The sequence below is a fragment of the Phacochoerus africanus genome, chromosome 1, assembly GCF_016906955.1.
Source record: "Phacochoerus africanus isolate WHEZ1 chromosome 1, ROS_Pafr_v1, whole genome shotgun sequence".
Classification (NCBI taxonomy): Eukaryota; Metazoa; Chordata; class Mammalia; order Artiodactyla; family Suidae; genus Phacochoerus; species Phacochoerus africanus.
Window position 1 is genome coordinate 220,549,632 of NC_062544.1, and position 22,014 is coordinate 220,571,645.

Here is a 22,014-nt window from a genome sequence, read left to right on the forward strand (position 1 = left end):
CCATGAGGTTGTGGGTTTGATCCCTGGCCTTGTTCAGTGGGTTAAGCATCCAGCGTTGCCGTGAGCTGTGGTGTAGGTCGCATACACGGCTTGGATCTTGTGTTGCTGTGGCCCTGGTGTAGGCCAGCGGCTGTAGCTCCCTTTAGACTCCTAGTCTGGGAACCTCCATATGCCAAGGGTACGGCCCTAGAAAAGGCAAAAAGACAAAAGACAAAAAAAAAGAAAAAGAAAGAAAGAAAATAATAATAAAATACAGCTCTTGTTTATTTATTTGTTTTTATTTTTGCTTTTTAGGGCCACACCCATGGCATATAGAGGTTTCCAGGCTAGGGGTCAAATGGAACTACAGCTGCCAGCCTACGCTGCAGCCACAGCAACACCAGATCCGAGCCACATCTGTGACCTACACCACAGCTCACGGCAATGCTGGATCCCCAACCACTGAGTGAGTCCAGGGATTGAACCCACAACTTCATGGTTCCTAGTCAGATTCATTTCCGCTGCGTCATGATGGGAACTCCAATACAGCTCTTGTTTAGTTCATCCTTTGTTTTGATCATTTTCATGGGGGTTGGGGTGGGGGAGCCTGCTGGTCACACTGAAAGTTTATTTAGGCCAAATCTTCCAAATTTATTAAGGCCGTATCCATTCCTGGTGGTTTCTTTCAGCTGGATTAAGCCTCCAACTCCAGGGCAAGCTGAAGTTTGTGGCCTCCAGCATTAATGCTCTTCCCATCTCTCAGAGCAGATGGTGTGAGCTTTACACCAGGCCTCAGAGTCTGAGCGCTGTTCATTCCAATTAAACTAGAGTTGTTGACTTTTGCAGAAATGGAAGCAGTGGGAGCTAAATGATACTTAGCTGCAGTGCCAAAGCGAGTGTAGTTGGTTGCCGATGTCCAAGCAAGGTTTACTGAAGTGTCAAGATCTTCACATACTTTTCAGTAAATTGATCCTCCAAATTCTGTCCCATCATTGACATCAGTGTGTAGCTGGAAGTCCCCAGTCCTGTAGCCCACTGCATAGTTATTCCTTGTCAGCTTCCTGTCATAACCAAAGACACCAGCAAGCCAGCCCTCATAACCAAAGACAGCAGAACCACAGATTGCAGGTCCAGCAAAATCAAAGTCAACATCACAACCAAGGTCTATACACTCTCTCGTAAGAAGACTTTGATTTGGAGTTCCCGTCGTGGCGCAGTGGTTAACGAATCCAACTAGGAACCATGAGGTTGCGGGTTCGGTCCCTGCCCTTGCTCAGTGGGTTAACGATCTGCGTTGCCGTGAGCTGTGGTGTAGTTTGCAGACGCGGCTTGGATCCCACGTTGCTGTGGCTCTGGCGTAGGCCGGTGGCTACAGCTCTGATTCGACCCCTGGCCTGGGAACCTCCATATGCCGAGGGAGCGGCCCAAGAAATAGCAACAACAACAACAACAACAACAAAAGACAAAAGACAAAAAAAAAAGAAGACTTTGATTTTACCACTTTTCTTTCCTGTTTGGTGAATAGGTGGTATCAAATGTCAGTTTCAAACCTTGACAAATCTGGTCTTCAATAGCAATTTCTGTTCCCAGAGTTTCAGTGTTCTATTTCTCTGTGAAAGTCAGACCACACTCACACCATTTATATTTGGTCTCCAAAGTCCCAGTAACTTTACCAGTGTCTGGATTAGATGAACCAGATGTTGAGAATTCAACGCCACTGTATGACTTTGTTTTCGTATCCAGTTTCACCAATCCAAAACCAAATCCTTTGTTGAAACTATCTCTGGTGGCTTTGCCAAGGTCAGCAGGTGATGGAGGAATACACACTGGCCGCGAGCTGTTCTGTCTGTAGGTTGCCATGGAGAAGCCATGGGAAGAGGGGATCTGCTGGGGAGAAGGGAGGTGCTGCTGTCCTTCCACTTGCAGCTGAGGCTGCTCTGCTGGCTCAGGGTCTGGCTGCAGCTCCTGCGGCTGGAGGGCAAAATGAAGGTACATAAGTTTTTAATTTTCAAATATGTACTGATAGAGTAACAATGATAGTTAAAGCAATCCCTATAATAGGTTTGTCTCTTATAACTTAGGGATTCTATAATATATTTTAATTAGTCTTATAGTTAATAGTAAGGGTAGTTACTTCTTATGCTGTTTGCACAGTGATTTGTGCCCTGAAGATGATCTTTAAACAGTTTGGTCTTGTCAGTAAAAAAAAAAGTAAGATTAAACATATTCAAGACATGAAGCATCTGCTTCTATCTGTAATGGACTACCTGGTAATAAACCATTTCTCCCAGATGGGATGTCTAGAAAAGCTGGATTTCAAAAATCTATTTAAAAGCATAAAAGACCTACTAAGGGAGCCAGGGCCTGAGAGCCAAGACCTCAGAAAGAAGAGAAATTCATTGAGTTCTCTACATTCTGGGTTGCATTTTTCCTTGAAACATTTATTGCACAGGGATGAAAATAGCTTCTGCTCTCACTGATAAGACTGGAAAAGCTCCTAATTCATGGAGTATTGGGTAGTGTGCTCTGAAAGGTAACGCGTAACTTAACTGCATCCCAAAACAATGCTCAAGCATGTTTAGAGTTATTTAAAAAAAAAAACACAAAAAACTAATGTATATGTAATTGGAATGCTCCAGGGGATGACACAGAAAAATATTTGAAGAGATAATGGGTGAAACATTTTTGACTTTGATGAAAACTATTAACTTACAGATCCAAGAAGCTCAACAAACCCTAAGCAGCAGCAACAAAAACAACATCAAAAATCCACCAAATGTATCATAATCTGGTTGCTCAAAGTCAGTGATGAATAGAACATCTTCAAGCAAGAGGGGAAAATACATTATATACAAAGGAACCAAGATAAGAATGACAGAGGTTTGGGAGTTCCCATTGTGGCACAGTGAAAAACAAATCTGACTAGTGTCCATGAGGACTCGGGTTCGATCCCTGGCCTCACTCAGTGGGTTAAGGATCTGGTGTTGTCATGAGCTGTCATGTAGGTCACAGATGCAGCTCAAAGCCTGCATTGCTGTGGCTGTGGCGTAGGCAAGGGAGCTACAGCTCCCGTTTGACCATTAGCCTGGGAACTTCCATATGCCATAGGTATGGCCCTAAACAGCAAAAAAAAAAAAAAAAAAAAAAAGGCAGAGGTTTCAGAGATTCCATTGGGAAAAAAATGCAGTCAAAAAGATAATGGAACAATCTTTTTAAAGTACTGGAAAAACCAAACAAAGCCCTTCAACCTAGAATTCTATACCCAGTGAAAATATCTTTCAAAACAACAGTAAAAGCCTTTTAAGATACATAAAAGCTGAAAGAATTCTTTACTGGCAGATGTACACTATAAGAAATGTTATAAGAAGTGTTTCCAGCAGAAGGAAAATGTTACCAGTAAGGAACATGGATATATGCCAAAAACGTGATGAGCACCAGACATGGTAACTACATGGAAAAATAGAAAAGGTTTTTCTTATTATTTAAGCCTCCTTTATATGTAAAAGAGCTTTTTAAATACACCTCTGGGAGTTCCCATTGTGGCTCAGTGGTTAACAAATCCGACTAGGAACCATGAGGTTGAGGGTTCGATCCCTGGCTTCGTTCAGTGGGTTAAGGATCCAGCATTGCCATGAGCTGTGGTGTAGGTCGCAGACACGACTCGGATCCTGTGTTGCTGTGGCTGTGGTGTAGGCCAGCGGCTACAGCTCCAATTAGACCCCTAGCCTGGGAACCTCCACATGCCAGTGCGTGTGGCCCTAAAAAGACAAAAAAAATACATATACATACATACATACACACACACACACACACACCTCTTACTTACAGTATACTGTAAAAAAAAGTATAAAGAAAGAAAAATAAAAACAATGCATTGTGGGATTTATAACCTATGTAAAAGGAAATGTATAAAAATGATAGTACAGGAAATGTATAACAATGATAGTACAAAGTCTGGTAGTGGAAACGTGGAAATATGTTGTTGGTCAGGTTCTTTTCTTTTGTCTTTTTAGGGCCGCACCGTGGCATATGGAGGTTCCCAGGCTAGGGGTCAAATTGGAGCTGTAGCCACCGGCCTACACCACAACCACAGCAACGCTAGATCCGAGCCGCATCTGTGAACTACACCACACCTCACAGCAACGCCAGATCCTGAACCCACTGAGCGAGGCCAGAGATTGAACCCGAAACCTTATGGTTCCTAGTTGGATTCATTTCCACTGCACCAGGACAGGAACTCCCTAGTCAGGTTCTTATACTACATGTGAATCTGTGCTGTCATACTACACTATGATATCACTCGAGGGTAGACTAAGATGGGTTAAAGATCTATCTGTATAGACACAAAAGCAGTCATAGCAAAGAAGATAGCCAATAAGCCAAAAGAGAAATAAAATGGAATAATAGAAAAGAAGTCAGAAAAGGAGGAAAAGAGAGTCGAGGTGAGATAAATATAAAAAAAAAATACATGAAGTAGAAATGATATGACTCCAAGGAGAAATAGACAAATGTATAATTGTAGTCCAAAATTTCATTCGCTTTCTGTTAGCGATGGATGTAACAAGAAGACAGAAAACAATTAAGGATATAGAAGAAGGAACCAACATAATCAGTCAGCTTGACCTCATTACCTACTGACAGCAAAATATGCATTCCTTTCAAGTACCAATGGAACATTTATCAAGATAGACCATATTCCAGGCTCTAGAATAAGTGTCAATGCTATTAAAAGGATTCAAGCCATATAAAATGGCTTGACCCAATAAAAAAAAATCAATGATAGAAATCTTCAAATATTTGAAAATGATAATGCACTTCAAAATAGCCCATAAGGCAAAGAAGAGGTCAAAGGGGAAATGAGAAATTAATTTGGGCTGAATGAAAATAAAGTTATATATCAAAAGCAGTATAGACATACTTCATTTTATTGCACTTTACAGATACTGACTTTTTTACAAATTAAAAGTTTATGGCAACCCTTCATTGAATAACTCTATCCATGCTGTTTTTACAATGGCATTTGCTCACTTTGTGTCTCTGTGTTGCATTTTGGTAATTCTTGCAATATTTCAAGCTTTTTTCATTATTATTGTTTTTGTTATGGTGATCTGTGACCAGTGATGTTTGATGTTACTCTTGCAAAAAGATTATATCTTGCTGAAGGTTCAGATGATGGTTAGCATTTTTTAGCAGTAAAGTCTTTTTAAATTAATATACGTACACTTTTTAAAGATATAATGCTATTGCACACTTAATAGAAATGTATGTAATGTATAATGTAATCTATAATGTAAACATAACTTTTGTACACGCTGAGAAACCAGAAAATTTGTGTGAATCCCATTATTGCAATTGGCGCTTTATAGTAGTGGTCTGAAAATGAACTCACAGAATCTCTGAGGTATGCCTGTACTTAGGTGGAAATTTATAGCACTGAGAGCTTATAAGAAGAAGAAGTCTCATATAAATGTTCTCGGCTTCCATCCTAGTAAACTAGAACGAAAAACAGTAAATGAGACCTAAAATAAGCAGAAGAAAGGAAATGAATATTGGAGCAGAAATAAAAATACATAGAAAAGTAGAGAAAAGTCAAAGTGAATGCTGATTTATTTAGAATTCAATAAAATCAAGGAGGCTCTAGCCAGAATGATCAGGATTAAAAAAAAAAAAAAAACGCAGGGACAATTTACTAATATCATTAATTAAAGAGGCGACAACACTGCAAATTCTATAGATATTATAAACAGCTTTGTTGCAGAAATTCTATCACCTTAGATGAAATGAGCAAATCCCTTAAAAGATACAAACTACCAAGTTTTATTAAATAAACATTAGAGAATATGAGAGACCAGATCTATTAAAGAAAAATTCTTGGCTGTAGCTCCGATTTTGACTGCGAGCCTGGGAACTTCCATATGCCACAGGTGTGGCCCTAAAAAGAAAAAAATAATAATATCCCAATTAAAAGACAAAGATCATTTTACTAGATAGAATAAACATTTTAAAAGGATTATTAAAATGTTTTATTTAGTGACAGTTTTTCATAGCCTTCATCATTTAAATGCATCTTGCTTTATTTGTGGGTAGCCACAAAGAAATATTTGATTTATGAGAACAATATGAAGAGAAACTTAAGAAAATTTATCCCTGACTTCATCTGAATTGTAGTTTGAAATGAGCCTCCTCACTTGGCCTGAGTGGGCTTTGTAGGAGGGGGTTGATGGGTGGGCTGTGATTTCCCCCTCCTGATTTTATATATAAAGTATTACCTATTTGTGTATGTTTTTCAGGAGAGGGCTAATAGCTTCTATCAGTAGCTCATGCCCCAAAACATTCAGAATCATGGTTTGAAGAATGGAAAAATTGAGTGCTGCTCTGGGTCTAATTTCTCAATAGTGCTTCTCTGAAATTAATTTCTTGTGATGGTGCTTCAAGTGACTTGGTCTGTTTATATGTGCATGAGCTTCATCATAGTAGTGTGGAGTAGCAAGTTAAAGGTTATTCCAAGGGTTGTGTGGTTCCAACTCCAACGAGAACCTTCTGTTTCCTTAAGCTAGAATTGGGTCCTCAGGGTATGATTCCCAGATCAACAGCTACAGCATCACCCGGGAACCTATCAGAAATGCAGAGCCTCAGGCCCTATTGAATCAGACCCTCTGGCAGTATTGCTTGCAATCCGTGTATTATAAGGCATTCTCCAGGTGATTCTGATGTGCACTGAAATTTGATAACCACTGAGTTTAACTATACTTAGAAAAGCCTATTCTCTACCCCCTGCTTTCAGGCCAAGTTTAGGACATTTAGGAATTGGTTGCAGAATGAACAATCGCTTATATTTTCCGTCTCTTTATCCTCAAAGAGCCTGAATCACTCTCACACAAGTGTCCTGGGTTGCACAGCAACGCTGAACAACAGTTCAGAGAAATCCAATGTCCAGATGAAACTGGAATTTAGAGACACAGCATGTAAGTTCACATAAAAATTCTAACCAGAATGCTTTTCAGGGATGAGTTCCATTAATTTCAAAGGCCTTGGATCTCTGCTTCTTTTGAGGAGTAGAACATTCAGTTTCCTGAACAGACCGAACCTCAGAAACAAAGTACTATTTACCTTTTTCTAACTGTGGGACACCCTCACAAACATCATTCAAAGGAGTTCAGTATCACCATGGCTCCATTTGCAAGGTAGATTAATGAATTCTACTCAGCCTATGTTCTGGCTACCCATCAGGACTGAGTTCTCAGCTATAGTAACATAAAACTTGAACTGTTCAAAACCAGCCTCTGAAACCTTCAAATGATAATTCTTTCCGGTCCTTCTGTTGCCTGAAGCTTGATTTGTCATGACTCCTTACTGTTTCACTGATGAGAAATAGCATGGAGCACTTCACAACAGTTCTCATTAAAGGAGGGCAGCCAAGTGGAATTCATTCTTGGCTCTTAATAGTTTTCAAAGGAGATTTTTATTGCATATTAATGAGCACTAATTGACATTTGTGACTGGTTTTTATGGAAATCATTGGCATAATTTGCATAATAGAACCTAGCAGCTTTTAGATAACAGTGCAACTCTGGGAAGTTGTTTAGGGTTTTAGTATGTTCCTGGGTTTTTTTTAATTCCCAACACCAGTCCTTGGCAATAGTGTGGAATATTAACAGGTCTCTAGAATCCATCTATAAGGCAGTAATGACTCAACCCAGTCTGTGTGGTTGTGCCAGTTTATACCTGAGAGTACAGGGAGAGTCAGCAAAACATATCAGGGCAGGTCTCTGAAAGGAGATTCACTCCCAATAGTCAGGGGGATTTTCCAGCCCTCTTTTGTGAATCAGACCTCCTGTTTCTGTTAGGTTACAGGAGTAACTAGATGTCCTGAAGATGGTTTCCAGTAGTCTAGGACCCCTATACTATATACTGCCTTTTAAACATCTCTGGGTTCACTTCAACAAATAGGTGTTGATCACCTGCTATGTTCCAGGCACTGTGCTAGGTGCTAGAGCAAGATGACATTGTCTTGTTCCCTGCTGCATCCCTCGCTCTTAGCACAGTGACCAACACGTAGTAGTTGATCAATCAGTATTGATTGAATTAATGAACATGGCCTCTGCTGTCAGGAATCTATAATTCATTATTCTTAACAAAATCTGATTTTAAATACAGTATAAAGATCGTTATTCTGCATGTTAGAAAAAAAGCAATTATTTAGAATTTTGGATTCTGTTAGAAACTTTAGAGAAACATGATAGATAACCTTGCTTATATGACTCTAGATTTCTGTAAAGATGATGCTTTTCTATTGTGGAAATGAAAGAAGCCAATATTTTTTTATGATCTAGTACATCAATTATTTCTGCATATAACCTAGATGTCATATGACTTAATGACCAACAAAACCATTGAGGTGTAGATAGCTTTATCCTCATATCACTGAGGAGGCAGCTAAGGATTAGAGAGGTTTAGTGACTGACCTGAGGCAACACAGATGGAGAATGATGGAGCTGAGATTTAAATTCAGCCTTGGCTTCAACCATTGCAGTACCACTCATTATACCCAATGGTTCTAAGATATGCGAAGTGAAGCCAAACTCCGGGTACTAGGATGGAGGGCCAAATTGCCCGAACATTCAGTTGACCTAGTGTTTACGGTAAACCTACTGCTTGCAGCAGTGTTTCTCAGATTCTCTGGGGGACCCAACCCAGTGGCCAGTCTGATTCACTTTAATTCCATCAAGGAGCCAGAAAAATGTAAACACTGTAAACAGAGGGAGAAATCAGGTTTAGTTGAAGAAAAGTTACAAGTAATATGAAATTGAAAGGTAGAGTATGGCCTTCTGTAATGTTGAGCAGAAATGTTCTCCAGGAGTTCCTGTCGTGGCGCAGCAGAAACGAATTGACTAGGATCCATGAGGTTGTGGGTTCTATCCCTGGTTTTGCTCAGTGGGTTAAGGATCCGGCATTGCTGTGAGCTGCGGTGTAGGTTGCAGATGCGGCTCGGATCTGGCGTGGCTGTGGCTGTGGTGTAGGCCGGCGGCTACAGCTCCGATTAGACCCCTAGCCTGGGAACCTCCATATATTGCAGGTGCAGCCCTAAAAAGACCAAAAAAAAAAGAAAAAGAAAAAAAAGAAATTTCTCCAGATTATGGAGAGATCACTGATGGTGGGCTGGAAGCACCAGAGAGGCTTTGGAACACAGGGATTAGGCAAGAAGGGTGGGGTAGTCCAAGAATTCCTACAGAGTCCAAGGATCCAAAAGCTCTGTTTTCTCTGAGAGTCACACTAAAGTAATAAATCTGGTCCACTCTCCTCTCACTTCCCCCTACCTCCGCCAAAGGACAGCCAGTGATTCTCTTCTGCTTCTAAAATCCTCTGAGAGGGGTACATTTGGAGCAGCCATCTCTCCTCCCCCTGCCCTTCCCTCCAGTGAATCAAGATTCCCTGCACCAGCCCTGCTCCAGGGTCCCGAGGATGATTATTCAGAAACCATGAAAGTAAGTGGAAAACTTAATTGGAGGCACTTCAAAGGCTTTAAAAGGGAACTTTTTTTTATCATTTCTCCCTCTTGCATAAGGCAAATCTAAGGTTCTGATCTTGCATAAGGCAAACCTAAGGTTCTGAGAAGCAGATTAATTCAGTCCACTTTATCTTGTTCGGGAGAAGACATACAAGTTATAAAACTTATTCTCTCTCATGAGAATATTCTTTCCCCTTCTGCAAAGTTCCTTTTCTCTCTTGGATCTCCTCCACAGATGTCTCACTGCAGCCCTAGAGCTCTTACCCCAGTGGCCTCACCTGCTCCAGCTGCCTCCACTAGCCCTGCACACATTCTGTGTGTTCAATTCAGACATGCCCTCCTCCTGGTCATCTCCCACTCAGCACTCCCCTCCACACACAAAGTCCATCTTCCACTCCCAAGGCCAAGTCTTTGCCCCAGCTGTTCCAAATGCGTGAAAGGTCAACCATAACTTCCTTGCAAGGTCCTTTAAAGTAGTGTAGGAAGAGCACTGAAGTTGGGAGACCAAGATTCTGTTCCTACACTCACCGTGTGATCCTGAGCCTCCCAACTTCTGTGGAGCAGTTTCCTGACCCGTAAAATGAAGACACTGGACTTTTTAAAACTTATTTTTTATTAAAGTTTAGTTGATTTACAATGCTATGCCAATTTCTGCTGTAAGGCAAAGTGACCCAGTCATTTATATGACCCAGTCACATATATATATATATAACTACATATATAGTTGTATATAAATATAACTATAATTATATAAAAATATAAATATATAAAATATAAATATTTATATATAACTATATATAGTTATAGCTATATATATGCATATTTTTTATATTATTTTCCATCATGGTCTATCCTAGGAGATTGGATAGAGTTCCCTGTGCTATACAGTAAGACCTTATTGTTTATCCATTCTAAACAGTAATGGATAGTAATAGTTTGTATCTACTAACCGCAAACTCCCAGTCCATCCCACTCCCTCCCCTGCCCTCCCTTGGCAACTACAAGTCTGTGAAGAGATTGGACTTTATTATCTGAGGTTGCTTCCAGCTCCAACATTCTGTGACTTCACTTACTTTTCCTGACTGAACTGTCCATTCATATATATGCAGTACTTTCCCACCCTAATCTCATGTTCATGCTCTCTTAGAATTTACAACTGTAGCCATCTTCTGTGTTGAGGATCTGTGTGGTGAGTGGTCTGGGGGAGGTTTAGTCCCCTCTGCCCTTTTTGTACCTGCCTGCTGCCCCCACAAGGAGCAGTGTATGCTCAGCTAATAGACGTGCATTGTACTGTTAGTATAAGTGACCCATATTCAGGATGTTTGTAAAACTGCTACCAGAACATGAGGCAATGCATTCAAAAGCAATTAAAATGCATTTTACATTCCCTGCTATTTATAATTATCCATGTATCTGTTGCTTATATTAACATAGTTAATGGGGAGGTAATACTTCAGACAGTATCAGTGCCTTAGTAAATATCTAAAACAATGCTATTGGTAGAAGTTTGAATAGACACGTTTTTATGAATTAGCTTGTGATTCTGACTTACCTCTTACTGGTGGGTAACCTGAGCCTGAAGTACCAAATAATGTATTTATTTGCTTAGATTGAGTAAAACATCCCTAATACCTAAATTTCCCCTTCTTCTGCTTTTAACGTAGAACATGTATTGTGTTAAAAAATGAAGCGGTAAGAAAACCAGGACAGAAGGAAAATAGTCATAGGATAATAAAATAAGCCAGAAATACTTAATATTGCACAATTGCAGTTAAGTGAAGCTTATATTTGTTTTGTTTTGTTTTTTGTTTTTTTTGTCTTTTTGCTATTTCTTTGGGCCGCTCCTGCGGCATATGGAGGTTCCCAGGCTAGGGGTCGAATCGGAGCTGTAGCCACCGGCCTACGCCAGAGCCACAGCAACGCGGGATCCGAGCCGCGTCTGCGACCTACACCACAGCTCACGGCAATGCCGGATCGTTAACCCACTGAGCAAGGGCAGGGACCGAACCCGCAACCTCATGGTTCCTAGTCGGATTCGTTAACCACTGCGCCACGACGGGAACTCCTGAAGCTTATATTTGATTCGAAGCTTTCTGGCAGCCAAAAGGGAAAGAAATATACTATTCATGACATTAAAATGTTCCAGAAAAAGTACAAGAAATTTATGCCATCTGTCCTCAAGGAAGAACCACTAAAGTCAATGTTGTAGACCATGCCCTCAACAATATTTTACTAATATCTATAATGCTAAATTCATTCATTTATTTAGTACTCATTTATTGCATGCCTACTATGTGCCATATCTTTCAGTGCATTACAGTTATTCTTTTTTTTTAGTCTTTTTAGGGCTGTACCTGTGGCATATGGAGGTTCTCAGGCTAGGGGTTGAATGGGAACTGTAACTGCCAGCCTACACCATAGCCCACAGCAGCAGCAGAACCTTAACCCACTAAGCGAGGCCATGGGATCGAACCCATGTCCTCATGGATGCTAGTCAGGTTCGTTAGCGCTGAGCCGTGATGGGAACTCCCCAGTTATATTCTTTCTTTTTTCTGATGCTCAAATTATCCTCTCATTGGCCAGTGGAAGCCTGTTGACTCCTGCATTCCTTTGACATGATTCTACAGTCTCTGTAGTCTGATAATTTTTTATTTTCTAGTATGACAAGATGGCCTAGTTTCATCTTATATACTTCCAGCTCAATAGCTTAAATAAAGAAACCTGATTCCTTTTAGTGAAAAGTGGTTTTAGAGACAACAGTCTGGGCACTTGGAGTGCTTTTTGTTCCTGGGTTTAATTAGTTCCAAACCTTAGTTAACAGATAGGAAATAAGAATGTTTTAGAAAAAGAAAAAATTTGAGTCCATATTGATATTTCCCATTTAAATAAAGGATTGAGAGATTTTTTTACTTATTTTATTCTATATATGTATATCTTTCCTCTTTTTTGTCTTTTTTCTTTCTTTCTCTCTTTCTTTATCTAGGGCCACACCCGCGGCATACGGAAGTTCCCAGGCTAGGTAGGGGTCTAATCAGAGCTGTAGCCACTGGCCTATGCCAGAGCCACAGCATCTCGGGATCTGAGCCACATCTGCAACCTACACCACAGCTCATCGCAATGCCAGCTCCTTAACCCACTGAGCGAGGCCAGGGATCAAACCCACAACCTTATGGTTCCTAGTCAGATTCGTTAACCACTGAGCCACAACTGTGAACTCCCCTATATCTTTCCTCTTACTTTGAAAATCTTAGTTCCTGAATATAATTATTGATTTGCTTTATCTAATAGATACATATGTGTGTATGTGTATATATGTGTCTGTATCCATCTGTATGAAAGATGAGCAGTACCCAATTAATGCTATTTAAGATTTCTTTGTGGATTTTTTTTTGTCCTTTGGATGTATAATCAAATTAATATTATTAAAATAATTCTCTATGTGGTTATATCATCAACTTGATAGGTTAATTTGTTTGTTTTCTAATTTTTAGATATTGATTTTTTCTTTTTGATTTAATTTTAAAATTAAGTAAATATTTATATGGTTTCAGAGTCAAAGCTATAAAGAGAGGTCTGTTTTGCCCCTCTGTCTCCTTCCCCTTGTTCTTTTCCTTCTCTTATAGGTAATGCTCTTCTTTTTTTCTTTTTTTTTTAAGTTTTCCTCTTTATTTTTAATTCCTTTCTCTTGACTATGAGAAAACTGGCTCTCATTATCCATAATAATTGGCTTATATGCTTAATTTTAATGCATGTATACATTTTTTTCTTACATTATCATGCTCCATCATAAGTGACTAGATATAGTTCCCAGTGCTATACAGCAGGATCTCATTGCTTATCCATTCCAAAGGCACTAGTTTACATCTATTAACCCCAAATTTCCAGTCCATCCCACTCCCTCCCCCTCCCCTTTGGCAACCACAAGTCTCTTCTCTATGTCCATGATTTTCTTTTCTGTGGATAGTTTCATTTATGCCATATATTACATTCCAGATATAATTGATATCATATGGTATTTGTCTTTCTTACTTACTTCACTTAGTATGAGAGTCTTTAGTTCCATCCATGTTGCTGCAAATGGCATTATTTTGTTCTTTTTTATGGCTGAGTAGTATTCCATTGTGTATATATACACCACATCTTCTTAATCCAATCATCTGTCAGTGACATTTAGGTTGTTTCCATGTCTTGGCTATTGTGAATAGTGCTGCAATGAACATGTGGATGCAGGTGTCTTTTTTGTTTTCTTTTTCTTTTTGTCTTTTTAGGGCCACACCTGAGGCATATGGAGGTTCCCAGGCTAGGGGTCTAATTGGAGCTGTTGCTGCCAGCCTACACCAGAGCCACAGCAATGCCAGATCCAAACCATGTCTGCGACCTACATCACAGCTCATGGCCACGCCACATCCTTAACCCACTGAGCGAGGCCAGGGATCGAACCAGCAACCTCATGGTTCCTAGTCGGATTCATTTCCACTGCGCCATGACGGGAACGCCCATGTGTCTTTTTCAAGGAAAGATTTGTCTAGATATATGCACAAGAGTGGGATTGCTGGATCATGTGGTAGTTCTATGTATGGTTTTCTAAGGTACCTCCATACTGTTTTCCATAGCAGTTGTACCAATTTACATTCCTACCAAAAGTGCAGGAGGGGTCCCTTAACAAAAGAAGAGTCAAAAGCCACATGATCATCTCAATAAATGCAGAAAAAGCATTTGACAAAGTTCAACATCCATTCTTGATAAAAACTCTTACCAAAGTGGGTATAGAGGGAACATACCTTAACATAATAAAAGCCATTTGTGACAAACCCACAGCAAATATAATACTCAGTGGAGAAAAGCTGAAAGCCTTCCCACTAAAACCTGGAACAAAACAAGGATCCCACTCTCACCACTTTTATTCAGCATAGTATTGGAAGTCCTAGCAACAGCAATCAGACAAACGAAAGAAGTAAAAGGTATCCAAATTGGAAGAGAAGAGGTAAAATTGTCACTCTATGCAGATAACATGATACCATATATAGAAAACCCTAAGGACTCAACCCCAAAACTTCTTGAACTGATCAACAAATTCAGCAAAGTAGCAGGATATAAGATTAACATTCAGAGATCAGTCACATTTCTGTATCCTAACAATGAAATACTAGAAAAGGAATACAAAAATACAATACCTTTTAAAATTACACCCCAAAAAATCAAATACCTGGCAATAAGCCTGACCAAGGAGGTGAAAGACTTATATGCTGAGAACTATAAAACATTAATCAAGGAAATTAAAGAGGATTCAAAGAAATGGAAAGATACTCCATGTTTCTACACGGGAAAAATTAATATTGTAAAATGGCCGTACTACCCAAAGCAAACTACAGATTCAATGCAATCCCTATCAAATTACCCAGGACATTTTTCACAGAACTAGAACAAACAATCCAAAAATTTATATGGAACCACAAAAGACCCAGAATTGCCAATGCAATCCTGAGGAGCAAAAACCAAGCAAGAGGCATAATTCTCCCAGACTTCAGGCAATATTACAAAGCCACAGTAATCAAGATAGGGTGGTACTTGTACCAAAACAGATATACAAACCAATGGAACAGAACAGAGAACCCAGAAAGAAACCCAGACACCTATGGTCAATTAATCTTTGACAAAGGAGACAAGAATATAAAATGGGGAAAAGACAGTCTTTTCAGTAAGTGGTGCTGGGGAAACTGGACAGCCTCATGTAAATGAATGAAACTGGAACACACCCTCACACCATGCACAAAAATAAACTCAAAATGGCTTAAAGATTTAAATGTGAGACACCATCAAACTCCTAGAAGAGAAGATAGGCAAAACATTCTCTGATGTCAACCTTACAAATGTTTTCTCAGGTCAGTCTCCCAAAGCAACAGAAATAAAAGCAAAAATAAACCAGTGGGACCCAATCAACTTGACAAGCTTTTGCACAGCAAAGGAAACCATTAAAAAAAACAGACAATTTACAGAATGGGAGAAAAGAGTTTCAAATGATGCAACTGACAAGGACTTAATCTCTAAAATATCCAAACAACTTAACAAATCAACAGCAAAAATGCCAACAACCCAATTGAAAAATGGGCAAAAGATCTATTTCTTTTTGATAATAAACCAGTGACCTAAATTATTTTCATCTCCTTTCTTACACAAGAGGCAACATTTTTTTTTCTGCACCTTGCTTTTTTAAAACAATGTGTCCTGGAAATCATAGCAGTATATAGATATTTCCTCCTCCTTTTCCAAAAATTGAGATAATACACATTTTAAAAATATTTATAAAAAAGCAGCAGAGTGATTTTTCTCAGGAGATGGGTGCTGATGGATGAGAAGGGTAAATTGGAATGAATATGGCAAATTAATGTTTAATTTTAGGAGCTTGTTTTTTTCTTCCTTGTACTTTCCCAAGTTTTAAAAATATCTATCAATGAAAAAACATTTTTAGGAGTTCCCACTATGTTGCAGTGGGTTAAGAATCCGACTGCCATGGTTCAGGTCACTGCAGAGGTGCAGGTTCCATCCCCAGACTGGCACAGTGGTTTAAAGGATTGAGCATTGCCGTAGCCCAGCATAGGTCACAGTTGTGGCTAGGATTCAGTCCCTGGCCCAGAAACTTCCGTATGCCGAGGATGTGGCCCTAAAAAATAAAAATAAAAATTTAAATATAATTTCACACTAGGGCAACAAAGGATTACACTCAGAAATCACTGAAAATGACTATCTAGTGGAATTAGATAAAAGAGGGACAGTTCAGATGATGATATACATGGAAAGGTTCTATATATAGGTGGTGGAGCTGGGGCTAATCAGAGAGCTCTCAGTACTTTATGATAGTTACCTGAAATGTGAGAAATTGCTGAAGGAAAGGGAAGAAGCAAATACTACCAAAATTTATTTTATTGGCAGATGACTCTGAATAGAATCATTCATTCCCTGCAATAACAGGAGAGAGATAAATGTGGAACACTGTCATAATTTTCACCATAGAATCAGCCTTTAATTTTTTAGGTTTATGAGGACAAACCCGGCAACCGCATTTAAAATTGCTTCACTCCCCCTCCCGTGTTCCCAAATGCTCTTGCCCTAATCTCTCTTTTCCTCCATTGTTCTTAACACCTTCCAAATGCTGTTTAACTTATGTACATAGTATGTCCACTCATTACTGTTTGACTTCCCCATTGTAATATAAATCTATAAAGGTAGGGATCTTTCCTTTGTTCACCTGTGTATCCCAGGTGCCTAGAACAGTGTCATATTGTTGGTGCTCAAAAACATTTTATTAAATGAATGAATATTGTAAGCAACAGAGTTTTGGAGGAAAAGGGAATGTGTCGCCATGGAGTTCTGCAGTCATTTATTCATCAACCTCTTACACATTTATCTTAACACTTCATGGCCCTGGATGCCTTTTATGATTGAGCTTTATTTTTGGTAATGCAAGCACTAACTCAGTTGGCAATGAGAATAGGAACCAAGGAAGTTGTGTTAGAAAATGAAAGGATACAAGCTTTAAAAATAACAAAAACTTTTTTTTACATTTACCCACTCAGTCACTCTTTCTAGCACCTGTCATTCCATATTTGCATCTGATATCATTTTCCTTCTGCCTGAAGAACTTCTTCTAACATTTCTTGTAGTACATGTCTCTCAGATTTTCTTCTTCTGAAAATGTCTTTATTTTACCTTCATTTCTGAAAGCCATTTTTACTGGATATTGTATTATGGTTTGATTTTTAAGATGTCTTTCCATTCTCTTCTGGCTTATATAATTTCAAGTGAGAAATCTGTTTTAAGTATTACTGTTGTTTCTCTGTACATAATCTGTAACTAAGATTTTATCTTTTAAAAAAATTTTTAACGTAGCGTAATTCACTTACAATATTGTGTTAATTTCAGGTATACAGCAAAGTGAGTCAGTTATCCATATATATATATATATATATATCCATTCTTTTTCAGATTGTTTTCCCATATGTTATTTTAGAGTATTGAATAGATTTCCCTGTGCTATACAATAGGTCCTTGTTATTTATCTATTTTAGATGTAGTAGTGTATATATGTTAATCCAAACTTCCTAATTTATCCCTTCCTGCAACATTTCCCCTTTGGTAACCATTAAGTTTGGTTTCAAAATCTTTGAATCTGTTTCTGTTTTGTGAATAAATTTTTTTTTTGTCTTTTTAGGGCCATAGCTGCGGCATATGGAGGTTCCCAGGCTAGGGGTCCAGTCGGAGCTGTAGCTGCCAGCCTACGCCAGAGCCACAGCAACTTGGGGTGAATAAATTTTTATATCATTTTTATTAGATTCCACATATAAGAGATATATGATATTTGTCTTTCTCTGCCTGACTTAACTTCACTTAGTATGATAATCTCTAGGTCCATCCATGTTGTTGCATATGGCATTATTTCATTCTTTTTTATGGCTGAGTAATGTTCCATTATATAGATGTACCACATCTTCTTTAACCATTGTTCTGTTGTTGGACAATTAAGTTGCTTCCATCCTTGGCTATTGTGAGTAGTGCTGCAGTAAATGTTGGGGTGCATGTATCTTTTTGTATTATGGTTTTCTCTGGATATATGTTCAGGAATGGGATGTGGTAGTTCTATATTTAGTTTTTTAAGGAACCTCCATGCTGTTCTCCCAAGTGGTTTTACCAGTTTACATTCCTACCAATAGTGTAGGAGGGTTCTTTTTTCTCCACACCCTCTCCAGCATTTATTGTTTGTAGACTTTTGATAATGGCCATTCTGACTTGTGTGAGGTAACACCTCATTGTAGTATTGATTTGCATTTCTTCAATAATGAATGATGTTGATCCATCTTTTCCTATGCTTTAAGATTTTATCTTTATCACTAGTTTTCAGTAATTTGATTATTATGTGCCAGTGTGTGGGTGTGGGTGTGTGCATGTGTGTGTGGGTGTGTGTATTTCAGTGTTTATTCTGCTTGGGGTTGGTTGGGCTTCTTGAATCTGTAGGTTAATACTTTTCATCAAATGTGAAAAAAACCTTGGTTATTATTTCTTTCAAATGCTTCCCCCTCTTCCCCCCCACCCCTAGAACTCCAATTATACATATGTTAGACCACTTGCTATTGTTCAATAAGCCACTGAAGCTATGTCCATTTCTATTGACTATTTTCCTTCTATATATTTCATTTTGGTAATTTCTTTTGCTGTCTTTAATGTAACCAGAATTTATTTTTGCAGTGTCTACTGTACTCTTAATTTTATTTTATTTATTTATTTATTTATTTATTGCTTTTTATATATGCATGTGTGGCATATAGAAGTTCCCAGGCTAGGGGTCAAATCAGAGCTTGCAGCTGCTGGCCTACACCACAGCCACAGCAATGCCAGATCCAAGCCGCATCTACAACCTACACCACAGCCCACAGCAAAGCTGGGTCCTTAACCCACTGAGAGGGTCCAGGGATTGAACCTGCCTCCTCATGGATACTAGTTGGGTTTACTGCTGAGCCACAACAGAAACTCCTGTATTCTTAATTTTAGAATTATACTTTTATCTCTAGATTTAAAAAAAAAAAGATTTTAACCGTTTTATTAGATAAATAAAAGATTTGGTTCTTTCTTGTTTTTCTTTTTTGGTCACCCCATGGCATATGGAATTTCTGGGCCAGACATCACACCTAAGCTGCAATTACAGTCTGTACCACAGCTACAGCAATGCTGGATCCTTTAACCCACTGTGCTGGGCCAAGGATCAAACTTGCATCCTGGTACTGCAGAGATGCTCCCAATTCCATTGTGCTATAGCGCAAATTCCTGGGTCTTTTTTTTTTTTGCTATTTCTTTGGGCCGCTTCCATGGCATATGGAGGTTCCCAGGCTAGGGGTCCAATCGGAGCTGTAGCCGCTGGCCTACACCAGAGCCACAGCAATGCGGGATCTGAGCCGCGTCTGCAACCTACACCACAGCTCATGGCAACGCAACGCCGGATCGTTAACCCACTGAGCAAGGGCAGGGACCGAACCCGCCACCTCATGGTTCCTAGTCGGATTCGTTAACCACTGCGCCATGACGGGAACTCCCTGGGTCTTTTTTATATTGCCCATTTCTTTCCTCATTTTGTTTATGTTCTGATTTATCTCTCTGAAAATATTTTTAATAGTTGTTTTAAGGTTCTTGTGTGCCAATTATATCATTTTTTCTATTTCTATATGCATTTATTGACTTTTTAAAATATATAGCTATAGGTCTTTTTTTTCTTTTCATTTTTCTTTCTTTTCTTTCTTTTTTTTTTTTTTTGCTTTCTTGTATGCCTGATAATTTTTCATTGGATGATAGAAATTTTGAACTTTATGTTGCTGAGTGCTGGATCATGTTGAAGTCCTTTAAAGAGTGCTGGGTTTTGTTTTGGAATGCATTTGAGTTTTTGTGGATCAGTTTGATCCTTTTAAGTCTTAAACATTATTAGGGAAGGTCCAAAGTAGTTTCTAGTCTAGGCTTAATTTAGTTCCATTTTTTCTGAGGATTCTTTCCACTGTCCTTTATATTATGAAGTCTCTCCACTCTGTCTGATGGGAACACAAAGTATTCCCAACACTGGACTCCAGGAATTGTTAAGCTACAGCCTACCAGTGGTTATTTCTTTTGCTTAAAATAGTTTTCTCTAACTCATTTCTAGATCAATACTCAGAAAAAGATGGAAGAGATTCCCCTGCAGATTTCCAGAGCTCTCTCTCTCTTTGTATCTCCTTCTTCTTCATTCCTCTGTCTCACAAATTCTCTTTGCCTCACTGTCCCTAAATTCCAATCCACTCTCATTACCTTAGGAAGACTTTTAGCTTCCCTTTGGGTTTCACTCCTTGGACTGTGACCTGGAAAATGCTTTCAATTAGGAGCTTGGGGTCAATTGTAGTCTTTGAAAGAATATTTATTTATACTTCATTTTATATGTGTCAGTCAATTGTAGGTCCACCTCATTTGTTTTCCAAAGTCCTGTGGTATCTGTTATCCAATATCTGCAAAGAGTTGTTTCATATATTTTGTCTGGATTTCAAGTTGTTTATAACAGGAAGGCAATTACAGTAGCAGTTAATTCTTTTTTTTTTTTTTTGTCTTTTCTAGGGCTGCTCCTGCTGCATATGGAGGTTCCCAGGCTAGGGGTCTAATTGGAGCTGTAGCTGCCAGCCTACACCACATGGGATCCAAGCCTCGTCTGCAGCCTGCACCACAGCTCACAGCAATGCCAGATCCTTAACCCACTGAGCAAGGCCAGGGATCGAACCCGCAACCTCATGGTTCCTAGTTGGATTCGTTAACCACTGAGCCACGACGGGAACTCTGCAGTTAATTCTTCATGAAAAGAAATAGACCTTCTACCAACTACAAAACAACTTTTTATTTTTTTATTTTTCTAGGGCTGCACCCGCGGCATATGGTGGTTCGCAGGCTAGGGATCTAATCGGAGTTGTAGCTGCCGGCCTATACCACAGTTCACGGCAAAAACAACTTTTTAAAAGACAGTAGTAGTGGGACCAATTTTGCAATAGCCAGAAATAAATTGTAGACGAATAGGGTAGATTTTGTGGAAAGATATGGGGGCTGTCAAGGGTTGTGAACTTATTAAGGACCATCTTGTACTTGGGAATAGTGTAGCTGATGGAGTGTCTGTTTTTTTGATCCTAATTGCTGGGCTGGATTCTGTAATCTGTCAAATAAATTGTAAGCCCTACCAAGCTTGGTCTTGAGTCTGCTGCTATCTGTGGACTAGACAGTTTACCTCTATAGACTTTGAGGGAGGGGAAGGGGGGATTGCTCTTGGAGGAGCCCAGCAGACCTTTCTCTTTGTGCTGTGGATTCTTTATCTGTCTTATGGTCAGATGCCTCACCGTTACACCCTCTGACATACTGTTTCCCAGTCACTCAACACTTTTTTGAAATCATTCAACTCCCCCCTTTCAATGATCAAGACATTCACTGTTTCATCAGCTCTTCATGTGTGCATCTCTGTAACTATGTGGCAGTGTTAGAACTGAATGCCTGCCTCATGGGGGAGCGTAGTATCATGGTTTATAAAGTTCCTCCACTGGATATCCATGAACTGAATGGGGGCCTAGCACTCAGTTCCATGCCAGTGAGTTCAGTCTGTCCAAGGGAACCTTTAGAATGTACTCAAAGATTTATGTTCAGATGGACAATCCCATTGTGTTCACAAAATCTTCCAAAAATGATTTGTGCTAAAGGTTGTTCGTCCTTATGAGATCCACAGTGTTGACCAGGGTTTCTCTGCCTTAGCATTATTGACATTTGGGGCTGAATAGGTCTTTGTTATTTGGGCCATTGTATGAATTATAGGATGTTTAGCAGCATCCCTGGCCTCTACCTACTAGATGTCAGTGGCACCCTTCTCTCAGTTTTGACAACCAGTGTCTCTAGACATTGCCAGATGTCCTCTGGAGGTGCAAAACTGTCCCAGCTGAGAATTACTGGTATAGCCACACTATTGTGTGCTACAGTCCAGGGAGCCCATA

The 22,014-nt window shown here is 39.3% G+C and overlaps 1 protein-coding gene and 1 pseudogene across 1 annotated transcript in view; one reads left to right on the plus strand and one right to left on the minus strand.

Annotated features, from left to right (window-relative positions):
* GPR156 (G protein-coupled receptor 156) overlaps positions 1–22,014 on the plus strand; it is a 101,023-nt gene that overhangs the window by 9,932 nt on the left and 69,077 nt on the right. The window lies entirely within an intron of this gene.
* LOC125133270 (voltage-dependent anion-selective channel protein 2-like) lies at positions 674–1,875 on the minus strand (annotated as a pseudogene).